At 40.6% G+C, this 24,843-nt stretch overlaps 1 long non-coding RNA gene across 3 annotated transcripts; it reads right to left on the reverse strand.

The window, feature by feature from the left end:
- Window positions 1-2,268: 2,268 nt before the first annotated feature.
- On the reverse strand, window positions 2,269-24,669 carry LOC128916010 (uncharacterized). 3 transcript variants are annotated; one of them, XR_008468824.1, is made up of 7 exons: window positions 21,575-24,669; window positions 20,377-20,463; window positions 18,916-19,065; window positions 17,705-17,858; window positions 12,940-16,633; window positions 12,642-12,784; window positions 2,269-7,071 (listed from the first exon to the last, which is right to left on the reverse strand). It is a non-coding gene; the product is annotated as an uncharacterized LOC128916010 (long non-coding RNA). The 3 variants fall into 3 exon arrangements; XR_008468826.1 differs by lacking the exon at window positions 2,269-7,071 and adding an exon at window positions 7,175-10,615; XR_008468825.1 differs by lacking the exon at window positions 2,269-7,071 and adding an exon at window positions 10,643-11,046.
- Window positions 24,670-24,843: the final 174 nt, after the last annotated feature.

Consider the following 24,843-nt stretch of genomic DNA (forward strand, 5'->3'; position numbering starts at 1 on the left):
ATGAAAAAGCGCGAGGCCCAGCCCCGCCCCTGACGTCACCGCGGCGCCGCCACGCCCGTTGCCATGGCAGCGAGGCCTGGTGGGGCGGAGGGCGGCCCCGGCACCCGGCCACGGGAGCCGGCCCCGGTAACCCGTACCTGGCCCCCGTACGCGGTATCTAGCCCCCGGCCCCGGCGCCTCAAGGGCTTGCAGAAACACTTAGGATAGCGCGAGTGCTGCTGTCTGCAGGTATTACTCCTCTTGGAACATCGCCTATATGTTTAAAGAACTGTACGCGCCTCAAATTAGTGAGAACTTTTTCCTTTTCTGAAGAAATAAAACCAGATGAGGATGTACGAGATCCTTGCCGAAGTGGGAGGGGATGTTAAGGAACGGCAGTGAAGTGCAAGCATGAGGATACGGCACAGACAGCAGCATTAAAATATTGTATGAGAAATCAGAAAAATCGGTTCACAAAACCACAATGCAAGAAGTTTCTACAGGTTAGCAGCTTCAAATGTGTAAAACAAGAGGGAAATGGCTTGAAAATCAGACCTTGACAGGGTATGTGGTGCCTTGTAGGCTGCTTTATGCACAAAACAGCCTGAAAGCAAATTGTTTCTAAAATGCTTCACTGCCAAATTAGAATGAGCATCTAAAGTAAATTTAAAATTTGCAGAGAAAGCTTGGAAATGATGTTGACAAAAGCAATAGTCCCTGTTCAAACCAAGGAGCAGAAGAATGCGTGTGGGTCCTGGTGAGTTATTAATTACCCTGCTCAGGGGTCGTTGCTGTGGGTGCGTCAGTCCCGAGCTTGGCCGGGCTCCCTCGGCCCGGCGAGGGGCAGCAGCGCTGGCGGGACCCTTTTCCTCCTGCTTCTGTGCTTCAGAGACCAGCCTGTGGCTCCCACCGCGTCCTGCCCGGCCTCCACAGGTGGCCGTTTCTGTCAGCTGCACGTTACATCACTTCGCTTTGGCTCTCTTCCCGGGGTCCTCCCTGCACACTGGCGGCAAAAGGGGTGGTGTATTTGTTACACCAGTTCTGTGCCATCCCGAAACAGAAGAGGGATTATCTACAAATATCTGCTCACAAAAATATTCCAGCTTTGTTGTGCAGTGGGGAGATCTCCCCTAAAAGCTCGGTGGTAATATTTGAGTTTAGAGCTATGTCTATGAAGGTGTTGCAAGAATTTTAGTCTGGACACAGGTCGTGTTGGATTTTCTCCTAGCCAGAGATACCAGCTCTAACATCAGCTTACTCTGATTTAATTGAACTTCTGCAAAGGATTGGAACAATAACTCATAGTCAAACTACGAGGTTATAAATTTGGATTCTTACTTTTATCCTGTAAATTCTGCTGAAGTTCCTGACACCTGGAAAAGTGGAAACATAACCCCCATTTTTAAAAAGGGAAAAAAGGAAGACCTGGGGAACTACACACCAGTCAGTCTCACCTCCGTGCCCAGCAAGATCATGGAGCAGATCCTCTTGGGAACTCTGCTAAAACTACACAGGTTGGGCCCAGGTTGCCCAGAGAAGCTGTGGCTGCCCCATCCCTGGAGGGGTTCAAGGCCAGGTTGGACGGGGCTTGGAGCAACCTGGGCTGGTGGGAGGTGTCCCTGCCCGGGGCAGGGGGTAGCACTGGATGAGCTTTAAGGTCCTTTCCAACCCGAACCATTCTGATCCTGGGATTCTGTATTCAGCCCACTACCACTCTTTGCAGTAACCAGATGTTTTAAAAATTTAGTTCTTATCAATTTTTAATTAGGCATAATGGCACATTTTGCCATATGGGTCCCTCAACTTCTCTCGAAGTTAGTGTATGCGGAAGCCTTACCTCTAAATGCAGACTGATGGCCTGGGTCTCTGTGGCCTTAAGGAGATGTGGTACCACAGACTGCGCCCTCAATGTAAAAAAAAACCAAAAAATTATGGTAATTAAAAGGACAAATACTTTTATACTGTGTTAAAACTAGCTTTGGGTTTAACCTAAAGCTGCTTCAAAACGACAACAGATAGTAATGTAAAAATTAAATGGTAAATGGACCTCAATGTGGAATGGGACATGTTTTTAATGTGCATCTCTTAATATGTGGCTTCTTATCTATGATTTATTAGTATAAGTAAAGTGCATTCAAGAGGATATTTTTTAAGCTAATGAGAAGACCTTCTCATTTCTTTGCTGTATTCCTGTCTCAGCAGTATTAGTTCAGAGCCTGTAGATGTATTGTGAAAAATAACTTAGTAAATATGTTTGTCTACTGGAGGAAGGCTGACAGAGCAGAAACAAAGACTTTTAGCATATTTTCAAGACAATGTCAATCTTTAATTAAGCAAACAATAGTTCCTGTTATCAACCTTTTAAAGAGGAAGTCTATATGAATGGAAATAGATAGCCATGCTAGAAAGTGTTTTTCTTCTTTTACAAATAGCAATTTCATCATGAGAATATTGTCAACCTGATTCATGTATTTAGTCAGAAAAAAAAGAGACTTGGTGTTTGAATTTATCGATCATACAATTCTAGATGAGCTCCAGCATTATTGCTATAGACTGGATAACAAAAGGCTTAAAAATACCTTTTTCCAGTTTCTCCAAGTAATCGAGTACCTTCACAGCAATGATGTAAACACTCACCTGAAAGACTGAACATAAATAAAACGTTATCACTTTCATATCACACCTTCTCTTTTTTTGTATTGTTCTGTCATACAGATATTGAAAGTGTTAATTCTTTATTGTGAGAAAGGTTTGGTTTCATAATAATAGTTTAAAACTTCCAAGTGGCTTGAAATGAGCTGCAGAATTGGAACCAGAAAGCAATATCGGACTAGATGGCTGGAGGAGCATTTGGGTAGCAGTAGCATCACTGCAGAGTATTTGGACCCACCTCTGAAAAATGCTGAAAAGCTAAAAATATTTAGTACTTTATCCACCCCACTGTGTGAAGCAACTACCTTAGCAGCTGCCTTCCCTGCTGTCGCAGTAGCTTCCTTGTCCTTCCCTACTGTCATCTTGTCCTCCGCCTTTGTGCTGTCTCATCTCTTCTAATCACTTCGGGCTTGTCCCGCCGTGGTGGGTGGGGAACCCTGCAGAGATCCGGCTCCCTTTCGCTCATCACCTACATTAAGCAGTTGCTAATTGTAGTAGTATCAGGACATTGATGACTTTGGGAAATGAGGGCACTCTGTGCCTCACAGAGTCAATTCTGAAGTAGGAGGAGGGTTTTTTTCAGTCCGTGGTTCCATGCCTTGAGAACTTTTAAGTCAAACAACCTGCTTCTTATTAAACTGTTTGGGGGGAGGGGAGGGTTGTGTGTTTTTTCCCTTTTTCTTCTTTCTTTTTTTCTTTCCTTTGTTATACACCACGATCTCAAACCTGCGAGTATTTTATTAACATAAAGTGGAATTACTAAACTTTGTGATTTTGGTTTTACTTAAGAATTAGCTACCCCATATGCTGTTTATACAGCTTATGTGGTTACATGACGGTACAGGGCTCCCAAACTGGTTTTAAAAGACCCCACATATGGAATATATGTGGGTTTTTTTTTGTTTTTCCGAGGTACATCTGTAATTCAGCTGGTATAGGAGATGCAGTCTCCTGCACATGAACTTCTGCATACAACACTAGCAAAAGGAAAATAAAAATATAAAAGCTAAATGAAAATGGTGACATATAATGTGCCTACATATAAGGTCAAAGATATTGTTACACTCTGATTCCAGATTCAGTAAAAGCAGTGCAAGGTTTATCTTTAAATACAGCACTGTATTTAAACCAAACAGATAATTAGGTTGGGTTTTTTTCCCCCTAGAAGATGGTAATCTATGTTATTCCCAGTTAATTTGTGTCCATTTGCCCTGCAGATTATTTTCCATTTTATCCATATCAAAGATGTCCAGCAGTGTCAGCGCTGAGCCCCTGTGATGATCAGTGACAAGGGTTGTCTGAAGAGCCCTAAGGAGCACTGCAAGGGAAGAGGCTGTAAAATGAGGAAAGAAAGATGAAGAACTTTCAGAGATGCGGTTAACAACATGGTAACTTGGAAGCGTTAGGGGTTTTCCAAGTGTGTAATTAATTCCCACTAAAGATTTTATTCTGTATTTTATAAAATTCTGTTATTGTCCACCTACAATTATGAAATTCTGTAGAGGAGGTTTGGAATTGCGGAGAGGAGTCATAATTCCTGTCTGTATGTTCTCATTCATGCTGTTAGATATTGATTACTATTATTCTTAGTAACAATAATAACAGTACATTGCAGTAGTTATTCTGGCGGTGCTGAACTGTAAACATGGAGGTAAATAGCTTTTTAACAAGCCAGGATAATTCCTTTATTCTCAAAGCTCAAATATAGTTTATAGAGCAGAATGAGTCAGCGGGAAGGATCTGCTTTTACATATCCTTCTTCTCTGAGAGGGAGCACAGAGAGGAATACAGCAGTGTTGCGTAGTTGGATTCATTTCAGTGCTGAAGATAGCAGGCTTTTTAAGGTGAGATTTTTAATGTATTTTAGCCATCTCCATGGGGATACCAGAATAAGAATATGATACACAATCATTATATCTGTTTTAACCAGCTGATTTATTATCTGTTCATAACGTCCTTCTTGTCAAGAAGTTGGGCACCTCTTCTTCAGAGTATTTTATAAAGAGCCTGGGATTTTCAGCGGTGGTACTTTTTGAATTCCAGCATCCTAAAAATGCAAGAAAAAGGTTTCCCCAGCTCACTGCCTTACTGGAGATGCTATTTCCTATTAGAAACCCCATTTCCTATTAGAATCTCCATTCAGTTACAGTCTGTGACCCAAACTTCCATGAGGAGTTCAGTGAATTTAATTGGGATGTCCACACATGAAGAACATGGCACATCAGAAATTGCTAATTAGAGAAGTTGGGATTTTCAGAAGCCTAAGCGCCAGTCCACAGTTTCATAAGTATTTAAGTTAATTTAAATTCACTGATGTTATAATTACTATATTCACTGAGATGCAGTTGCAGACACTAATGGTTTTAAAAAAAAATGTGTTCTGTTCAGACATTGAATCTTGTCTCCCCTGATGTCAGTGGGAACGGGAATGGATTTAGGTTTTGCCATTTCCATTAAGCAAAATCAAAAATCCAATAGGCAATTTCCTGCCATAAAAAGATCTGAGAGAGCAGATGGAGGAAGAATAATCTAATTGAGACGCATTTTCTTTTTTACTAGCTTGCTCTATTTCATTTTTAAGAGCATACCTAAAATGTCTTCTTCCAAAAGGAGAGCTTGTTCATTATGTCTTAAAATAAACGGCAAGCAAAAAGCTCTTTTACAAATCCAGAATGCTGTTGGTGATACCAGGCATTTCTAATAACCCATTAACACCACGAAAACTCAAACAAAAAATGATGAAGCGCTCTGTTGAGTAAAGACCAGCGAAGCTTTCACCAGCAGCAGGCTTTTCTGACTCATCCTTTCTCTGGCAATAGAAAATGCAGTTGCTTCAGAGAAATGAAGGATCTCATTCATTCGTGGGGGACGGGGAAAAGGAAAGCCCGGCGGCCAAGCTCTCCTCCCATGGCTGAATTACAGTGCTGGGGAGGGTTTGCTCCATCCCTCTCTGGTCCTGTTATGTCCTTCCAAATCTCTGATAGTTGTTGTGGGAAGTGTGTTTACATCTCCAGAGTCACTGATTTTGTTGATGATGGGTTGCCTTTGTGTTAAAGATGTATTTCCAGGAGGTGTTAAGTGATGACAACTACATTTAATTCTTAAAATGAAATGGAGCTTTGAAGTGTATGAGAGAAGAAAGGGAAGGCAGTTTATCCATTCGGCTACTTTGAGTGGTCAAAAGTCTTTGTAACCCTTCAGAGTCCTTTCACAATCATTTTGAGAGCTTCCAGGAAGATTTGTTTTGTTTTGTCTAGTATGTTTGTTCAGGTTTCTTTAGGTGTCCCAAGTTTAAGAGGCACCACACAGAGACAGCCTAAAGGGACATTATGAAGTCACCCACTTGGGAAGTGGCTGCCATCATCCAGCTGTGGCGGCTGGAAGCAAATTGGAAATGGAGGGGCAGAGGATTTTCTTTCAGAATTAGGATGTGATACAGGAAGCTGGTCTCTTCCCATGCATTTAGAGGGGTATCAGCCCATCTATTTCAGACATCTGATTTATTTGTTTGGGTTAGAAGCATCTGTTTTCATACCAACAGCCAATGAAGAGAAGAGATTCTCAGACAATGCTTCACATCACCCCAATTAGGCAATAATTAAACTCTTCAATCAGATGTTCTAAACTGCTTATGGAAGAATGTTGCTGTTTATTGGGAGAGGGATCCTGCCTTTCTCAGGTGGGCCCTTTAATTTAAGAAGCTCTAGGCAGGCAGTCTTAAATTTAGGTGATATCCTCCAGGTATGCAGAAGAAGAAGGTATGAATGTGAGATAAGGTAAAATCAGCTCTGGAAACACTGCTGGCAGGAGCCTGGACCCACATGAGCTGGGCTGCAAAACTCTTGGATCTTCTGATATGCTCAGAGAAGATGTTATGTGTTGGAGGAAGAACATGTAGTCAGAGATGCTACGTTTTCCTGGCTGGCCAGAAGATCTAAGTTGATGATCTTATGGTACCTGTCTCTTGTTTCCTATTCCATGCTCAAAAACTGCACAATTGTAAGAACTTCAGGCTCTGTTTGTGCACGAGTCACATCCACAGAAGCACTAAAGGTAGAGCAGCACACATAAATGCAATTTGGAAATAAAGATATAGGGACAGATCGTTGGCTGTAGAGAGAAAGGGGCAGCATGGGAGGTGAAAAAGCCTTGAGTTGATGTAGAGTTGCCACAGCTACACTGATAGTCCATTCATAACCCCTATCTAGCAAATTAGAGGAGTATTTTGGGACAGTCCTCAGCCAGCAGAGTGCTCCTAAAGGGAATATTTTCTCCAGTATAATTTAGATAAAACTCTGGGGCCCTTACCTACCCTAGAACTGGGAGCTAAAATAATAACTCACCTTCTACCCACCCGCTGCACCAATTCAGGAAGATGAGCCAAAAACCGTGAACTAGGTTACACAGCAATAGAACAAGATCCAGACATCCTAGATGTTACTGAAGTAGGTGCAATGACAAAAAAAAAAAAGAAAGAGATAATTTAAGTAGAGGGCTAGATGAAAAGATCCTTAATAACCTAATGATACGAATTTATGAATAATCTAATGAAATGAACAGATATAAATTCATAACTATATGTACACTGGTAAACTAGTCAGCCCTGTAGACTGCAAACTGTCCTCAGTTTGCATGTGTGCAGTGGAGATACTCAGAGGAGCCTGAATATGTCCCAAAAAGTCCCCAAAAGCCTCTATTTCCCTAAGATCTCTCACAAAACGTTAATTATATGTTTTCCTACACAAACAAGGGTGGATGCAGAGACACTGGCCAGGTCTTCACTGCGCTGAGCCTGCTCCTCAAGAGGCATAAATTTTATTGTGGAAAAGCACCGGATCTGACCCTTTGCAGAGTGAGGAGAAATCACACAGTGAACAGCAGAAAAAAAACAGTTTGCTGCCACCAAGATGGAGGCTGAGTAAAGCAAACTCCACTGCCAAAATAGCATATACCATGCAATCACCTTCTAATGGATAAACAAAGGACAACAGGTTACGGTTGCTTAGGAAATGTGATTTCTAGTTTTTAACTTGTTGAACAAAGAGTTTTTTACAAGAACCTCCCTACAACACTTTATATAATACTTTTAACGCTGCTTAACATTTTTCTTTGGGATATACAGAGGGCATCATGGTGTGATACAGCATTAAGCACTGTTTTGGAGTGATTTCTTTAAAAATCCCTATGCGCTTTGCCTGAACGCGCCGGTGTGCGCCGAGCCCGCCAGCCAGCAGGTGTGGCTGTGGAGCCTTTTGAAATCCAAGGATTTCTTCCATCACTCCAGAGGCTACGGAGAGATGGCATCACTGTACCCACTCCTAACAGGGGTGTATAAGGCTGCGTGTTTGCCCTCACCCTCAGAAATCCCAGGGTGACTGTAAACACGAGTGCTGTATGTACCAGTGTCTTTTATAGAGATGTAGTGTCGGTATTTTTGGCTGCAAAGGACCTGAAACTATCAGTTGTCTACTTTGCTGACAAGCTTCGTTTTCAATGTATACAATTGGCATTATCCTTGGAACTACTCATGAGGTATTTGGCTCTCTGAGTTGTAAAATAACAGAATTATTTTAGATGCTGGCATATAATTTTAAGAGAAAATATTCTTTAATATAACTTAAAAGATCAATTCGCTTTTTGCCGTCAGATTCTTACCAGAGCTGACAGCCAAGAAAAACTATTTTTTGAAGCACAGAGGGAATAACAAAGATGTAGAACTACTAAAAGATGAGATGAAAAGTGCTCTTTTTAATGCCTGTCAGAATGGCCCAGGATTTGGTCAGGTGAGAACCACTTTTCTTAAAATATTTATTGCTGCATAAAACTGTTACTGTAATTACAAAACGGTGGTGCTGGATTAGCTGTGTGTCTTCATGGGGTTGAATCAAAACAGTATCGTTGTGGTGGAAAACTGAACGTTGATTTTGAGGGAGAAGTATTTCCAAAATTCAATAGAACAAAGTTAGGAGATTTTTCATCTGCTGTCTTGTATTTTGATATTTTAGATTGGACCTCAGTTCAGTAGTTCATTTGTATTTAACAAAACAATTGAGCACATGTTCAGCTACAAGTGCACTGGGTTCAAGCACACACTTACCCGCTTTTACAGCAGGATGATTGGAGGTTTAACCCCGCTGCTGAACTGGAGACTACACACCCATAGAGAAAGTGCAGGGGGGGAAATGCGTGCAGGATCCAACCTCAAAGACTTCTTATGTGGATAATTTCCTACTTTTCCTGTCTAATGGTGTTCATATTTTACAGGTGGTTTTAAACACCAGCATCAAAAACTTCTTCACTTGTTAAAGGATCTTCCTGCTAGGGAATACGAGACATCCTGTGCATTATTACAGAATATTTCTCTCACAGATGATAATCTGCTGCTTTATTCCAGGTATGTCAAGAAAATGCTGGACTGAGTGTTCCAGCTGATGTTTTGTCATCATTTCCAAAAATAAAAGAAAGTAAATGAAGATTGTACGAAACCATTAATGATTGTGGAGTCAGCAATTGCTGAGCTGACTTCCACTTGGAATAACAGTCAGTTAAAAAAACAACAAAACTTGCCTCATAGAAATTTCCTGAACTGGAACAGCCAACAAGATTATTTTTAGTTTAGGTTTTAACATTTTATCATTTAAAGGGAAAAACAGTTGCCAGATGAAAAACATTACGTACAGTTTGAACAAAAAGGTATTTTCTTATGTGCTAAACTTTAAACAACAGGTTTTTACAGGGTATGGTTTCTCACCTACCTCTGTTTCTTAAGTTTTCCAGCCCCAGCATCACTAACAAAAATGAATTTAATGTGAAAAAGTGAGAAGGGACATTTTTAGCCAAAAGCTACTTTTGATGTGAGATGCTAGAGTTAGTGGTCCCCATTGCCCAGGAAAGCCCTTTACTCCTGAACAGTGATTATGGACTGTAGCTTGGTGAGCAGGATGACAGGCATGAAGGATTTAAAAATATTTATTTAATATTTTTTATTGTTAAATATCTAGTATTTAAATATTCACTGTGAAATTACCCATTTAGACTTCAGAGAGTCTAATTTTGTATCTGTTTATTCTGTATAATTAGAAGCCAGATTTAGCTTTGGCTATAGCCTTTTATCCCAACAACTAAACACCTTTCATCTATAAGTGTTCTGAAACTTTATTTCAAAACTGTTTCAAAACAAATATTCAGTACAGCTTGATTAATGTTTCTTTTGGCAGCAGCTCCGCCTTATGCAGCCCAAGTCATGTTGTTTGTTTCCAGTCACACATCTTTCCCTAAGTTGTGCCTGCGTAATTGCATGTGGGGTTGCACAGTGAACCCGGTCAAGGACTTGATCCAGACAAAAATAACCTGACCAAAGATGGTTATTTTGAACTTGGATCCCTTTCCTGCTCGCCTCAAGAATATGTGGTGGCACCACCAAGACAGTAGCCTAAGAAGGAAAGAGCGAGAGGGCCACAGGGAAAAGAGGGGCTGCTTGACCCAGGACATGAAACTGCAGCCCCGACTTTACAAACTGAGACCCCCTACAATGACCTTGGCCTGTTCGGTATCTAAAGAAAAAATAAAACAAAAAAGTAACTGCATAGCTATGATACTGTTGTCGTGTTTTAATTATGTTTCTCCAATATTCATGTCTAAATTAGCTAAATGAATTAATGGCATGCTACATGGATTAGTATACATAGATAACACATGAGGAATCTGCATAATAATGTAAAATTAGGGAAAACATGCAAACATGCATTTCTTGGAGGAAGATCTACTTAGAGACCATACAATACAAACAAAAAACCTAACAGAATATTGATAGGTATTTTATAGTTCTTGTGCTGTTTTCTGTTATCAGCCCTGATTGATGATGCTTCTGCAGCAAGATGAACAGTTAACTCATTAACAGCCAAGTAACCACAGCAGGATTCAAGAGACCAGGCAGTATCCTCAATTGTTGGTATTCGCTGGGTGTGAACCGAGGATAAATTACCTGCAGAGGCGGTAAAAGAAGCTGGAACTAGAAAAATACCTAGTGGAGGTGAGCTAAACTGCTGTTCCGCATGTTTAACTGAAACTGGTAGGAGTTTGTGTTATATGGAAACTGTATTATTGGGGCTATATGGAAAGTGTTGTTGGGCTCTCTTGTATTTTTGGGGAGAAGCAATTTCTGCTTGATCGTTACATTATCTGGTATTGCGAGGTGTCTGTAAAGTATCTGAAGAATCTTGCTGAGCAGCAAGGCTAATACAACAAGGAAACGGGAGGAGTTCGCGAGCAGTGAAGTATGGAAGCCTGTTTATCATAGGAATCAGGAAGCAAATTCCAATTCTTATTGCGACAACTTTTCCTATTTATTGTGACATATTTAAAATTTTTCATTAGTTTTCCTCTGTTGCATTTTCCAGGTGGTCACTGACGTTGCTAGGAAAAAAAAGCACAAACGTCCTAAGCTAGATAGGAGGATGTGGCAGAAAGCTATGAAAAGCCTGGAAAGTTAAAGAAAATAAACAATGTTTAAAAATAAAGAGCCCTATTGTTATGTTTAAGTTTAAAATAAATATTTAATTTATTTTGTAGCCTTATAGCATGGTAACTATTTAAATTTAGCAATTACCATATACAATCTTTAAATATAAACAGAGTTTTGGATAACATTTCATGGCAACAAAAAGTCACACCATCAAAATTAGGACAATTTGGGCACATCCTAATTTCTTCCTCTTTAGCCTTGCATCGTTTATTAAACTTAAGCATCAGGACAGTGCATCCTTTCTGATTTTGCTCTCTGGCCTGTGCTTTGCTGCTGGCCCGTTTATGCAGGAGCAATGCCCCTGCTGTGGCAGGATTAGTAAAGCTTTGATTGACCGATTCTAACTGTAACAGCTGCTTTTATGGGTTATCACGTGTGGGTGTGAAGAAGCTGCACTGGCCCTCTGAAGAGAGCAGATTTACTGTAGATAAATCTTTAATGACAACACCCGGGTGTAACCAACACTTCAGAATGCTTCATAAATTTGTAAGTGTTTGCAAAGCGTATAACCTACGCATGGCTCGTCCTTACCAACTCTAGGCTAGTACAGCTCCATGCCCTGCACTCAAATACTGGGACAATTAGAAGAGATTACATTGAGATTTACATGCCAGGCTATTTTTAAAATCTCTTCCTCTCCTAATGCGTTTTCCCATATAATCCTATCTACAAATTTATTTTGAGGGCTCGGGGTATGTAGGGAACTGGGGGCTTAAAGTCACCAAATCCAGAAAAAGCTTACAAGGGCTAGGGGTCAGAGGTAGAGCTCAGAAAAGCAGATTTCATTCACTGCATCCCAGCTGAGGAGATGGAAGAGCATTCCTTGAAGATCCCAGAAAGAAAAACAGTATCTATGAGGCTTAAAAAAAATGGTGTGAAAGGGAGACAGACCTAGCAAATCCCCCAAGAATAAATAATAAAATATTTTCCATTTGAAGTGGCCAACTGGATCCGACACTAGCCTAGAAGATGTCTGGGTCATGTTCCTTCCTTGCTGTGCTGCTGGCTGAGATGGTTTGGGGTAAATAATCTCATTGCTGAACAGTCAGATTCCTCATCTGTGAAGTGGTATTGACATTGCAAAGCCCACTACAGAGCTACTGACAGAAAATGCTATTCTACAGTCGGTATTAAAATACGATGCTTTCCCCATAGAAGACTAGTATTTGAATTCTTTTAGAAATGTGCTCAGTTTGCTCAGATACCAACAATTACGAGGTTTTAGAATGGTGGTCAGAAAAGGTGAGATAATCAACTAATCTCTGCTGTTAAATGCTTTGCCCCTGGGAAATTAGTAATTATTTGTCTATATGCTGTATGCCTCCCGCCACTCTCCGGAGTTAGCAAATATAACACTACTGAAAGAGGAAATCATAACACAAGCGGGAACCTCCTTGCTAGGAGAAAAATGAAAAAAAAAAAAAAAGGTGCTTCTGTGAGTCATATGGAAATAACTACTCAATGCAGAAATATCTATTGCACTTACTGATGCAGCTGGAGGCACATCCAGATTGCAGCATCACTAGCCATGGGCTACGCAAGAGGATCTAGCACAGTTAGACCAACCCTGCAGCTCCAAGAGTTCCGCTCTTTGCCATCAGTTTCTATCTGTTTGTTTTTAATGATTTTCTGCAGAGGAATTAATATTAAAATTATTAAGTATTTTATTGCATATATGGATAAATATTTAAGAAATATGCCACAGTTGTTCAACTGCAGAAGCATATTTTCCAAGTGAAAAGACTGATTTTCAGAGACTGCATTAGACAGAGTACCTTACTTACATCAAGCATTATTTTGAAGTGTTTCAAACTGATTTTCCTTCTTGTTGGTTGTGCGGTGTTACTGATAGTAAAAGCTGTACTTTTTAAACCTCTGTTCAACGGCATTCTTTAGATTTAGTTGAGAAAAAGTTGCACCAGCTGTTGAAACAAAATAGTTATTTTCGTAGTGTAAATATTTCGGACCCATTGGTTAATTCTTTCCTTTGTTCTGTTGCATAGAAAGCTTACGCAGACTGCGATGAGACAAAATTACATCAGATATACAAACATCCTCTCAAAATTCAGAACTTGACTCTTCCCTTGAGTCACCTGAATACAGCTGATAATTATCTCATAGAATGCGTTTTGCTGCAGTTTGAAGAGCACACAATGCCAAAGGAGAAACTGCTCACTAACACCACAGTGCTTTGCTTCAACTGTATGAATGTTTCTCCAAAGCAGAAGCCCCTACCTTTTGAAGGGGAGGAAGGATAAGTGAATAGTTAGAGAAGAGGGAAACAGCCAGTGCAGGGGACATTCCTCCACTGAGAGCTTATAGAGGAAGTATAGTGAAAGTTTTCCTTCCCTTACGAAGGGAAGCAGGGAAAAGGGAGTAATACATCTCGTCTCATGCAGCGGTAGGCAAAGACTTAAGTACCAGGTATCAGGTTCTGGGGCAAAACTAGCTGCCATTAAAGCAATGTTCTGCTTTGTTCTGAGAGGTGGGATGTGTTATATTCTGAAACTATTAACCATCCTATTTTTCATTTCCATACACCAGGTGGAGAAGCTTCAGTATGTCTAAAATGACATTTCAGTAGATGAATGCTGAAAATCTGAAAAACTGAGATCTCAGTGAGAGATAAATACATGCAGTTACTAAATGTATTATTCTTGCATTAGAAAGAATAGTCCTAGAAGCAAATGCAGCATTACTGAAGATGGAAACAATTCTGTTGATATCACTGGACTTGAACACACTTAAGCCAGAATGAAATATAAATGTCCACATAATCCTCTGTGACCTCTCAGTTATTCCCACGCAGCGTAACAGTGATTTCACAGATTACACTGAAGGGAAGTGTAATTTAAACTTTCTATGGTATGTGTGTTCGTCCCTTTAACTTTCTTATTCAGTAGTCACTGAGACAAGTTAATCTGTAGTGTATTTTAGTTGGATTGAGGGCTGCAGCAAAGACACTTGGGCCCATTGTGAGTCTTTGTGTTCTTTCTAGCACTATTTTCCATAATGATTTCATCCCCATCCCAGTGTCTGATTATTAGAGGAATAGCCTTTGTATGCAGAAGACAATGTATTGATTGCTAGCTGTGGTGGATCTGCGTGGGAGATGAGTATTATGTATCTACAGCTGGAGCTTGCTGGAGTAAAGAATCACTAGTACAAAACATTTGCTGGAACTTTCCATGGATAAAAAAACATTTCAGTAATAAAATACAGGATTCCCAAAATGTAGCTTAGACAAGTTTCACTCAAATATTTACAGTTAAGTATAAATATTTTCTGAGATTTAGGAAAACCTAGCAGTGTCCATTGCTGCTTATAAAATTCACGCCTCTACTTTTGGATTTTCTTTTTCTGTCTTAACCAGAGTAATTAGAAACCCTCTCTCAACAGAAATGAGAAAGTTTGTTCTCTGAACTATTGAAGTTGATTGTCATCCAAAAAGTAGCATCTTGATTCCTGAAACTGGCAAAACATTCATTGTTTTTTTACCAGTACCAATGATTGGTTTGGATTGTCTGCCTTAATTCATGTCAAACCCAGCCCTTCTTGTTACACCATTCGTAACACCAGACCGGCTACCTTGTGCTTCCTAATATCTACTCTTTTTTAAACATATGCAGTCAGATTACATTGTCCTCCTTTGGTGTTACATAAAATCCACAGGTGTATAGTCGAAAAAAGGTTCACTGTAGGGTGGCATGTGAAATATATTGGCACGAAGAAACACCCCTTTTTAACTGGGTTGGTCATATGATTGGTATTTGGCAGACAGTCATAGCATGACTCAGTGAAATCTTTTAACAGTGAAGCTTCTCATATAGTAAACATTCCCAAGCACTAGACTGTATAGTTTTATTTCACTGAAGTAAAATCCCATTATATTAAATTATAATGTGGAGACATTCTCTACGTTAGTTTAATGGATGCAGCTCCTCAAGTTCTCACCATCTGTTCCACCCTTTAATTACAAAAACAAAAAAGTGCAATTCACAATCCCATCACAAAAAGACGACTAGAAATGATTTGGATGCAGAGGTATGTATTCTACTCAGACTGCCAGCATCTGTTACACACATGGTTTCACTTGACAGTAAGTTGTACTCTGCTGGTAGCACCCCTACTTTAAAAATACGTACTGGTAGTTTCAAGTGGATAAATGGTTAGTCACTCCCTCACCTAAAAATCTTATTGTCCAGTGCTATGGTTCTGACTTCACCTTAGATAGAGCTGCTTTTCAGGATAAGTGAAATTACCTTTGAGCCTGCAAGCCATTGAACACTGCAGAATCTTGTGGGGCAGAAGAGGGTACAGAAATGCAGTAAGTGAAAAGCCACGTTATAGATACCCTTTGTCAGTATTTTTTAGAAAGACAATCCTCTCTAAAAGGAATATATATATATATTTTTTTTTCTTCCAGATGATATATAGAAAGCATTCACATTTAAAACAGATGAACAAAATGCAAATATTTGCATTCAGTGACACTGCCCAGAAGCTTTTTCATTCACAGGCATATGGAAAACAATGAGTTTGTTCACCTAATACTTATGACTTCTCTATTAAAGATACCTTATACTTTGAAGAAAGTGACTTTCAGTTTAAAAAAATCTGCTCATATAACTAGCAAAATTAATAGTAGCTGTAACACTTCGCAGAAGGGGAAGTAGGAGTTGAAATGGCCCTGAAAAATCTTTAAACAGATAGAAGAGACATCTTCTGTCTCCTGATCTGTTCACCAGCCCATGGTGCCTCCTGCTATACTGGTTTCATGGTACAGACTAAGAGCAAGAGTTATTTTCTTGAACACAGAAGTGTATTAAATAGTCACATAAAACCTGAAGAACTTGTTTTGGAAGAAGTCAGCCCTATCTCAAGGCTACTGTAATGCACACACCTTTATTGTGGAAATTCTTTCACTCGGTGTATTATCTACACACGAGTAATTCTTGAGATATTTTGGTACATTTGCCTGACTGTCTACAGTTGGATGCGGTAAAAAAATCAGAGCAGTAGTAGCTATATCAATTAAGTTTTTGGACTAGTAGAAGAATGAATATGAATGCTTTTCCGCTGTAATAGATACCATTTTTTAAGGGAAGCGTAACTATAGTCAGGACAGAGAGGGCGAATTATGAAAAGGTACATTGAGGGACTTCATCTAGGAACAGCTGCAACACAAGAACGGTAGGTTTAACACTTAACACAGTTGAGACTAATTTGTATTATAGCTTTGGTGCCTGGAAGGTGCTATTTCTGAAACAAACATCCTTCTGAGGAAGTTCAGCCAGGTTTTTGCAAGATTATTTTTGATAGTAAAACGTGAATCAAAATTAAACTTGCTGTGCAATGTCCCAAAGCACTGGGCCAGGGGTTCCGTGTGAAGGCGGCAAGCTTCTCCTTCTCATTCTGCGCGACTGAGATCAGCCACTGTTGTAACAGACCTTGAATCGCCTCTCCACTCGTTCAGTCCTGTAATAAATATACATTCATTATGGAATTGAAAAATTTTAATTGCTCAAGGTAATGACAGTTTTCTGAAACCAGATCTTCTCTCTGATAATATACCTGATATCATTATTTAATTACGGAGTAATTACTCATCCAATGAAAACAAGTCATAATTTCATTGATCTTTTTAGTTTGTAACCTGAGGAGGAAAACCACGCTGGTGAAGTGTACAAATTAACATTATGCTTGTGCTAGATATGAACTCCTGAAAGTAAATCTTTGTGTACCACAGCAGCAAGCAGGGTTAGTACTCACTCCTGTCTTTGAACACATACAGACTGACAGCTTCTGGATGCACTTACTGCTTCCGAGTGAAATTCAGCTAGTTATTCAGCCAACACACTTGAGCAGTCCCACACAAGCCCAGCTTTTAAGCCTGCAAACATTTAGGATTTGTTGTCTTTGGCTTCCAACAGCTGCGTGCGTGTAACATCTGTATGACAGACACGCAATACAAAATAGTGGGGATGTGCATTCTGGGGCTAACACAAGAAGAATGTTACTTTGCCGGTGAATGCACTCAGCAGTTACCATTAATGCTACCATCTACACCAAAAAGGAGTTTAGACACTCTGTCAGTAAGATCCCAGCTCCAGCTGAAATGCCAACAGTTTTGGCATTACCATGTACCAGTGAGATTAACAGGTCACCTTTCATGGCTGTTTCTCATTCTTTTTCCAAATGTGAGGTTTTATTAGTCAAATTTATAACAGTGTATCTTTTATTTTCATTATATTTATCTTATACACAACTTCAGGGAGAAAAGCCTCTCAGTTTAGAATGACACTTCCAGAGCTTATGACGTGGTCTGGATGATTTGGCTAAAACTAATTCAGTGAGGCTGAAAAGGGGGAAGAAAAGAAGCCATGCACAGGAAAAGGCAAAGAGGAAGAGAACAGCAATCAAGAAGAACGATGCTAGGTTTGATGGAAAAAAGACATCAATCAAGGAGGGAGGTCACAGCACGCAATGAAACAGAAGAAAAAAATAACATTTATTATTCAAATAGAAGAGATGAGGGTTTGTTCTTACTGTGATCACTGGCAGAGCTGAGGAGTTTATTACAGCCGAAGGGAGGTATCTAATGTTCTCAGGATTGACCACTGCCTCTTCCCAACCATTTTTCATCCTTCCCAAGTCACATGAGTTTGATGGATATGATGAGGAAAGGTGACCCAGCGCAGGGCTGGAAGGGTAAATAGTCTTAGCTAGTAAAAGTGAAGACAGTACTTTGCTTATGAACACACTGTTACTAATGAGGAAGCTCAGGTTTATCAAGTGTAGCTCCATCCACCTGGGGATATTCTCTTTCCAAGTAATTTACCATTGTTATTTCATTTTGCATGTTTATATATTTACTATTATTACACTCACAAATATTTTGACTGTCATTGAGTTGTCATGACTAGTAGTTTCTGCTTGGGCAATATAGGGATTACCAAGGATGCTTATGCTTGGAACTGAGGTGTGCTGACAACACATGGCTTTATAATGCTGAACTTGAGTCAGTCCATGCATTTTTATCTTCGTGAATATTAAACTGGCTCTCAAACTTTCCTTAAAAAAAGAAGAGACGCTTCTATCAAGGCTCTGTATAACCCAGCTACAGTAGTGCAAATAATTTCAGGTTGCTACAGCATGTTCTTCCACTCCACCCTTAAAATAAGGCTTTTGGCGAGAACACTGTTATGTAAGGCTGCAAACGAGATTTGGAACAATAATAATTATCCAACTTGACACCTATTTTTAATACCTAAGATGGAAGGCACTGAAATTCTGAATGATAATATTCAAAGAGCAAAGCACAGCAGTGAATCCACCTATTACAATGAAATCTGATTCAGTATTAGGTTAAAAATAAGGTCAGGTTATTATTTGTAACTAGCTATTACTAATAATATACTTGTTAACCACAGTGAAATGAAATCACGATCTAAGAATAAGTGTGCCTGTGCAGTGAATATATCATGGTTCTCCTTTGTCCTTTAGCACATACACAAATAGATTTCAAAAGAAATTTTCCCTCCCCAGTCTCTCTATTCAGAGGAAGCATTTAAGCAGCAGCCAGGACACTGCACTGCTTGGAACTGAGCTTGAGAGCTGTTGCTGAGCAGGATGTCAAGGCAGCAGTTTAGCCAAGGCATCATTAACACGCTTCTAGAAGTCATGGGTACTCCCCAACTGGGTTCATGCTTCCTTCACTACAAGATACTGGCAGTGCTATGAAAGAAACATACATTTACCTGGCAGGAAAGCGAGGCAGAAATACCTCACATTTTCTTGCTGCAGTCCTTTCTGGCATTCTTTCTATAGCTTAACTCTCTAGCTGCTTGGCCCAGATGAAGGTCATTATGACAATAACTGTAATGTAGTATTAACTGAAAAGTAAATACCTGGAAAAAAAAGCAATAGCTATAATATGCAGAAAATGTAATTCATTTACTCAAATAAATAGGCTACAGAATGGCTACGTCAGTTGGGTGTTGCCTGGCTTAAGTGTAACATGATCGCCAGCACAAGACAAGGAAAATAGGCACAGAATAAAGGTGAGAGTCCCATTTATTGGTTAAACTGCACCGTGTGCTTCTGCATTGTCTCAGCACTTTGCAAGGGGGCACAGTTAAAGAGCAGAAATGTTATGACAAGCAAGAGCAAAACGTCTCAGAGAGCTCAGGCTTAATATCCTTAAGTCTGCAGGTATACGGCACTTGGTTCTCCTGGATTTATAGGCATTTAATAGGATTGCAGTCTCATTCCAAGGAAAACGATCCTTATTACGGCTCTGAAGCCTCCCCAGCTACATTAGCCAGCTGCCTTCCTTTGGATTAGTTACTGCATTTCGCCATAAATCTGTGTAACCAAGATTAGGAGAGAAAACATATCCTGCAGGGGTTTTAACCATAATTCAGCCATCACATTGTGTTTGAGATTTCACAGAAGTGAGCAGTGCAGCCCCTTGCTAAATGTTGCAACTTGAAAAAAAAAAAACAACACCTCTTACAAGTCTTATATTTTTCAGATTCCTAAAGTAAATCATCTGAAAGCCAGAAACAGTGATTTCTCCATAGTGTGCTGGCACAAAAAACGAAGATATATATCTATCCCATGCCTAACACAGGAAACATTCTGTAGGAATTTTCTGCATAAGGAATGTGGGATGTGCCAAGTTTGTGTCATTTATTAAAAAAACCCCAACACCTTGGATCATATTATCTCCATGACAACTGCTTGTATGTATTAATAATTTGTTGTGTGCTTAAACGTAGCTTATGGAAAAGACTGAACAATAGGAGAGCTTTTCCAAAGGAAGTACTTGTAACATGAGCTACACTGATCGGAGCACATCACCAGCTATCAGCAAGCCTAAAGCCTCCTAGCACAAGCTTACCAGGACATTTCACACGTTTATACTATTTGTTTAAAAGGAAAGAATTTAGCATGTGCCCAAGTATCTATTGAACTGAGGCCTCTACTCTCTTGATTCGAAATGTTTCTCTCATGTCTGGCAAGTTAGTTAACTTTACTACCCGTTTCCTCAACAGGGCTGAAATCATGTATTTGTGCATCTGGCCAGGATAATGATAGTATTTGTCCTGACCATGGTAGTGTTTGTCAAGTGCTGTAAAGATCAGAGCTGTTAGCATACATAGCATTTTTGCAATGAGGAAGAGCACGGCCCCATGCTCAGATGCACAGCGACGTACCTCCTTCACCAGCACTCCTGCCCAGCCAGCCAGAAGACAGCATCAGGCTGGATGCACAAGCTCAGAGCGGCGTTCAGTGACATTCTCCTGGGGAGAGAGCAGGACACAAAATATTTGCAAAATATTAAAAACCTAATATTTGTGAATGAGCACTCTCTTCCTAGCCTTTTTAAGATTCTTGACTATGAAATTATCTGTACCCATAGTGATCTGAAAACATGATTTGCACAGCTACTTTGTAACAACTTCTTTCAATAAGACCGTACACTTCCTGCTTTCTCTACAACACCAGCGTGAACTATGAACTATCAAGTTTCACGTAGTATGTTTTGTGGTACATAAGGTGATTAATAATGAGATTCCATCCTTTACAGAAACCATTCAATTGAACTTCTGAAGTGAGCAGGCTTCTGTTGATAGTGGTATTACTGATGTCACTGATTTTGTCACGCGCTATCTGGACTCTGGAATGAGTCAAATATACAGAAATAATATTTGTTCATGCTGGTGTAACACAAATATCTGACGTAAACAGCTTCTCTTCTAGTTCTCATCTTTTGTAATTCTACTAAATATCACAAGATTTATCTGACAATGGGACTATTAAGACACAAAACATACAATATGTGGTCTCAGTAAGTGGCCAGTATCTGAATATGCGAGAGATTACACGATGTATACTTCTGACTTCATCTGATTAGGAAAAGTCCATAGAGGCAGCTGACTTCTGCAATGAAGCACCAGCGTCTATACTCTTTGCTTACAAAAAAATGTATTAAAGAAGGCAAGCCTACATCAAAAGGCAGCAACTCATCATTACAATATTGTATAGCCTTCTAACTCTGCATTTAGTATTAAAACACCATAGCAACAGACATTTCAGACATGCATTAACAGATAATTTAGAACCAGTAAAATATTCAGAGAGAGATAAGAAAACTAATTTACGTGTTCCTTACTCTACAATGCTTAATCAACACTACATTCACGCAGTTTTACAATGCCCGGCAATATAGAGCTGCATAGTTTAAACACTGACTGACGTCTCTTATACTACAATGGAACTGTTGGTGTTACTGCAGTAACTGGTAAGATTATTGCAATTGCTAACGCACGTCAGTGAGTCTGAGATTTATTTCAGACCACTACAGAAGTAGTTGGCACTACAGGTAGTTCTGCAAAAAGCTGAATAACCTACCAACTTGATGTTTGTAAACGAAGTGCAGTCAGCTCAAATAGTTAAGGAATGCTGTGCGTACGAAGCACTTGTCACTGATGGGGGTGCTGGGATCGCGTACAGCAGCACAGGCTGCCCTTGACTCACCATAGCAGCCACACCCAGGCGATCTCCTTCATTACACACCACACACACACAGCGCCTGGCATATATTCACATGCTAAATATGAAGTATTATTACTGCCATCTCACACCTTCATCTTACTGTGTATCTGAAGTACTGACAAACCCCCAACTTATGCAACACAGCAGGTATTCTTTCATTATTACATTCTCCTTTGAAGGCTCAGATAACTATCTAAGAAAGAAGAGAAAAGCAACCGTGATTCTCTAAAACTATTGATTATGTCTCTCAAGTAGGAGGGAGGAATGAGATCTGATTTCTGATCCACACATAGACTATTCAAAAGAACATGAGGATAAAATACAGACCTAATGCTTAGGATGGAAACCAAAGTTTTCCCCTTCTCTGTGAGTGTCCAGATAACTGAATCCTGATTTTCCTGTGCCAAGTCCTGAATTCTCTCCTAGTCAATGGCACAGCTTCAGCTGCAAGCAGGGAGTGCTGAATCACCTATCCCTTCTGAAGTGGCATTTGTCCTGGCAGCTAAGAGCTATGACTGAGTCTTTTCAAACAAAAAGGGCACCTTTCTTAGGTGAGCCCTTTAACACTATGCTCCTGTGAACCAACAGTGGGTTTGGGAACCATCACACTCGCTCTGAAGACAGCGGCAATCATTATTGCAACTTTTAAGGAGCCCTGCCTAATCCACAGTAGCTGTGCTTTCCCCACACCTATCAGATAAAACGTCACAGGACTTTGGTTGTAGTTTCATAAGGAAATACGCCAGGTTAAGAGCTTCCTGCTGCTGAAAAGGTTTTATTTCTCCTCTCTCACTCATCTTTCCTATTCCAGAAACACAGCCATCAGCAGGCAATGCAGTCCTGCCCTGCTTTGGGCACTATGATTGGTACCCAGCACACACTCTTTTTCAGCTGGATCAACTGTCTGCCACAGAGAGCCCAGGAGTTACAGCCGATAACCCAAACCAAGGCTCTGCCTTCAGCTGAAGGCTGAACCAGATGGTCCCCACCACTCTCTTCCAACTTGGCCCCTTCTACGATCCTCACCCCATGCATCCCTTCCCACATGAAGTGGGCAAGAGCGCAGATGCAGCAAATAACAGTTTTTCAAGTAGAGCAGGTTTGTTGGGTTTTTTTTTGAACATCATCTTTTACTGGCAACAGAAGGAGAATAATGTTGAGAGGGAAGTGCCACCAGTGCCATCTTCCCATCAGCCTCAAGTGACCATCAGCCAACAGCAGAGAACACCTTGTTCTGGATCATAGTTAAGACTCCAACAAGGTGCTGAAGCCCTCATTTCTCTTGAGGCTGAGGTACAGAGCAGCAAAATTGTAGGTTCAGATTTTTCTGAATGTTGAGGGAAAAAAATAACAGCAATTTGTTATTTTTTTTTAGACAGGAGTATAATTAACTCTAAGACTGACACCATGAGGAGTTTAAAGATGTAATCTACTCGAGTTTCACCAATAATTTCCCTATCTGTATGGAAAATACAGAGCTAAATGTGGTCTTAAAACATCTAACTATGCCAGAAGGTCAACAGTTATTAAAGAAAATAAACTTTAGCTTGGCAAGTTACACAAGAGATGATGTTATTCCTTCATGTTCTTTGCATTTATTTGTTCAAGATTATTTTGGGAACATTAAGGAAGATGTGCTACAAAGTAAATTCTTGAAAGCTATCGTCTTTCAATGAATAACATTTTTACTTTTATATCTTTAAGTACAAAGCTAAGAACACCTGAAGATACAAATCTATGTAAAAAGTGCAAAAACATTCTGGAAGAAAAACAAGACACCTGAGTTAGGTCATTCAAACAAACTGGTGTCTATGAGCAGAGTATGACACCAAGAAACCGAGACTGACCTACGAAAGCAAACATTCTTTTCCCCTTGCTCACTAAGTAATTGTTAATTTGCTTCAACAGTCGGCAAAGAATTTAACAATTTAGACTCAATATTGGCCCACCCCTGACCAAAACAATTAACAGCTATTAACTAGGAAAAGACCTTGTTGATTTGGTAATTTCAACAGGGTGTGTTTTGTTCAAGTAATTTTTTTTTTTCTGATCATTTCATGTCTTTTGTAAGTTAGTTAAGGGAAATCTTGTATTGACTAATACCTCTATGATTTAAGATGCAATTTGCAATCAAATACCTAATCCATTAGATCAGAGATGCAGGTTCCTTTCATTCCTTTTTATTGCATCGTATTCATCTCTATCTTACTGACATCTTTTCCTTGAGGTAGGACACCAGTGCCTGAGTACACTAAGTTAGCCGAGGCACACCACTAGTTTCCCATATTTTGCTGAAAACTTACGCTGTGCCTCACTTACTCCTTCTCTCTTAAAAGGTCATAATAAACCCGAGTCGTCTAAGAATTTTTTCATTACATCTTAAAGAAAAGAAATGCAACACTGCCTTTTTAACCTAAGCACTACATGGTGGTACAACCGAGATAATATTTAACACTTATGCTTGAGCTGAAAAGATTTATTTCCAAGTACCTAACCCGAGCAAGTGCCCTCCGCTTCCTTTCCCAGCAGAAGTGACACAGTAATCACGCTCAGGACTACAGGGAGAAGCACAAACACTGCAAAACCGGGCAAAGCAATCACAAACATCTGTCCCTCGACCCCACAGCTGACAGGCCGGGCGCCCTGACCAGCCTTTGCCCCCTAAGGAGCCGGTGCTCGGCATGAGGACAGGCCACCTGATTCTCCCGGGCAGGAGGGGCCGTGCCCGGCCGACCACAGCGGCCCCCTCACAACAGCGGCCTTCTCTCCCACCTCAGGCCTGCGCCGCCCCCTGAAGCGCAGCCCCGCTGAGAATGGCGTCAGCCCTCTGCGGCGGCGCTGGTCCCACGCACCACAGACTCAGCTGGCTGCCGAGACAAACGGGACCGGCTACCCCTCGCCAAGGCGGTGAGGCGAGGCCGCGCCGCACCCACCACACAGACGGGAAAGGCCCTTCCTCAGCCCCCTCCCGCGCATGCACCGCCACCTCACCCGCCGGCCCCCCCCGCCGCTTTGTGCCGCGCGCGGCCGCGCAGGCGCAGACGCGTCTCGTGCCCGTCCCGCCGGTCGGGCCGGTCCCGCTCAGCCCGGGCCAGCGCGCAGGCGCGGCTCCGCCCAGGGACGGC

Source organism: Rissa tridactyla, chromosome 11, assembly GCF_028500815.1.
Source record: "Rissa tridactyla isolate bRisTri1 chromosome 11, bRisTri1.patW.cur.20221130, whole genome shotgun sequence".
Classification (NCBI taxonomy): domain Eukaryota; kingdom Metazoa; phylum Chordata; class Aves; order Charadriiformes; family Laridae; genus Rissa; species Rissa tridactyla.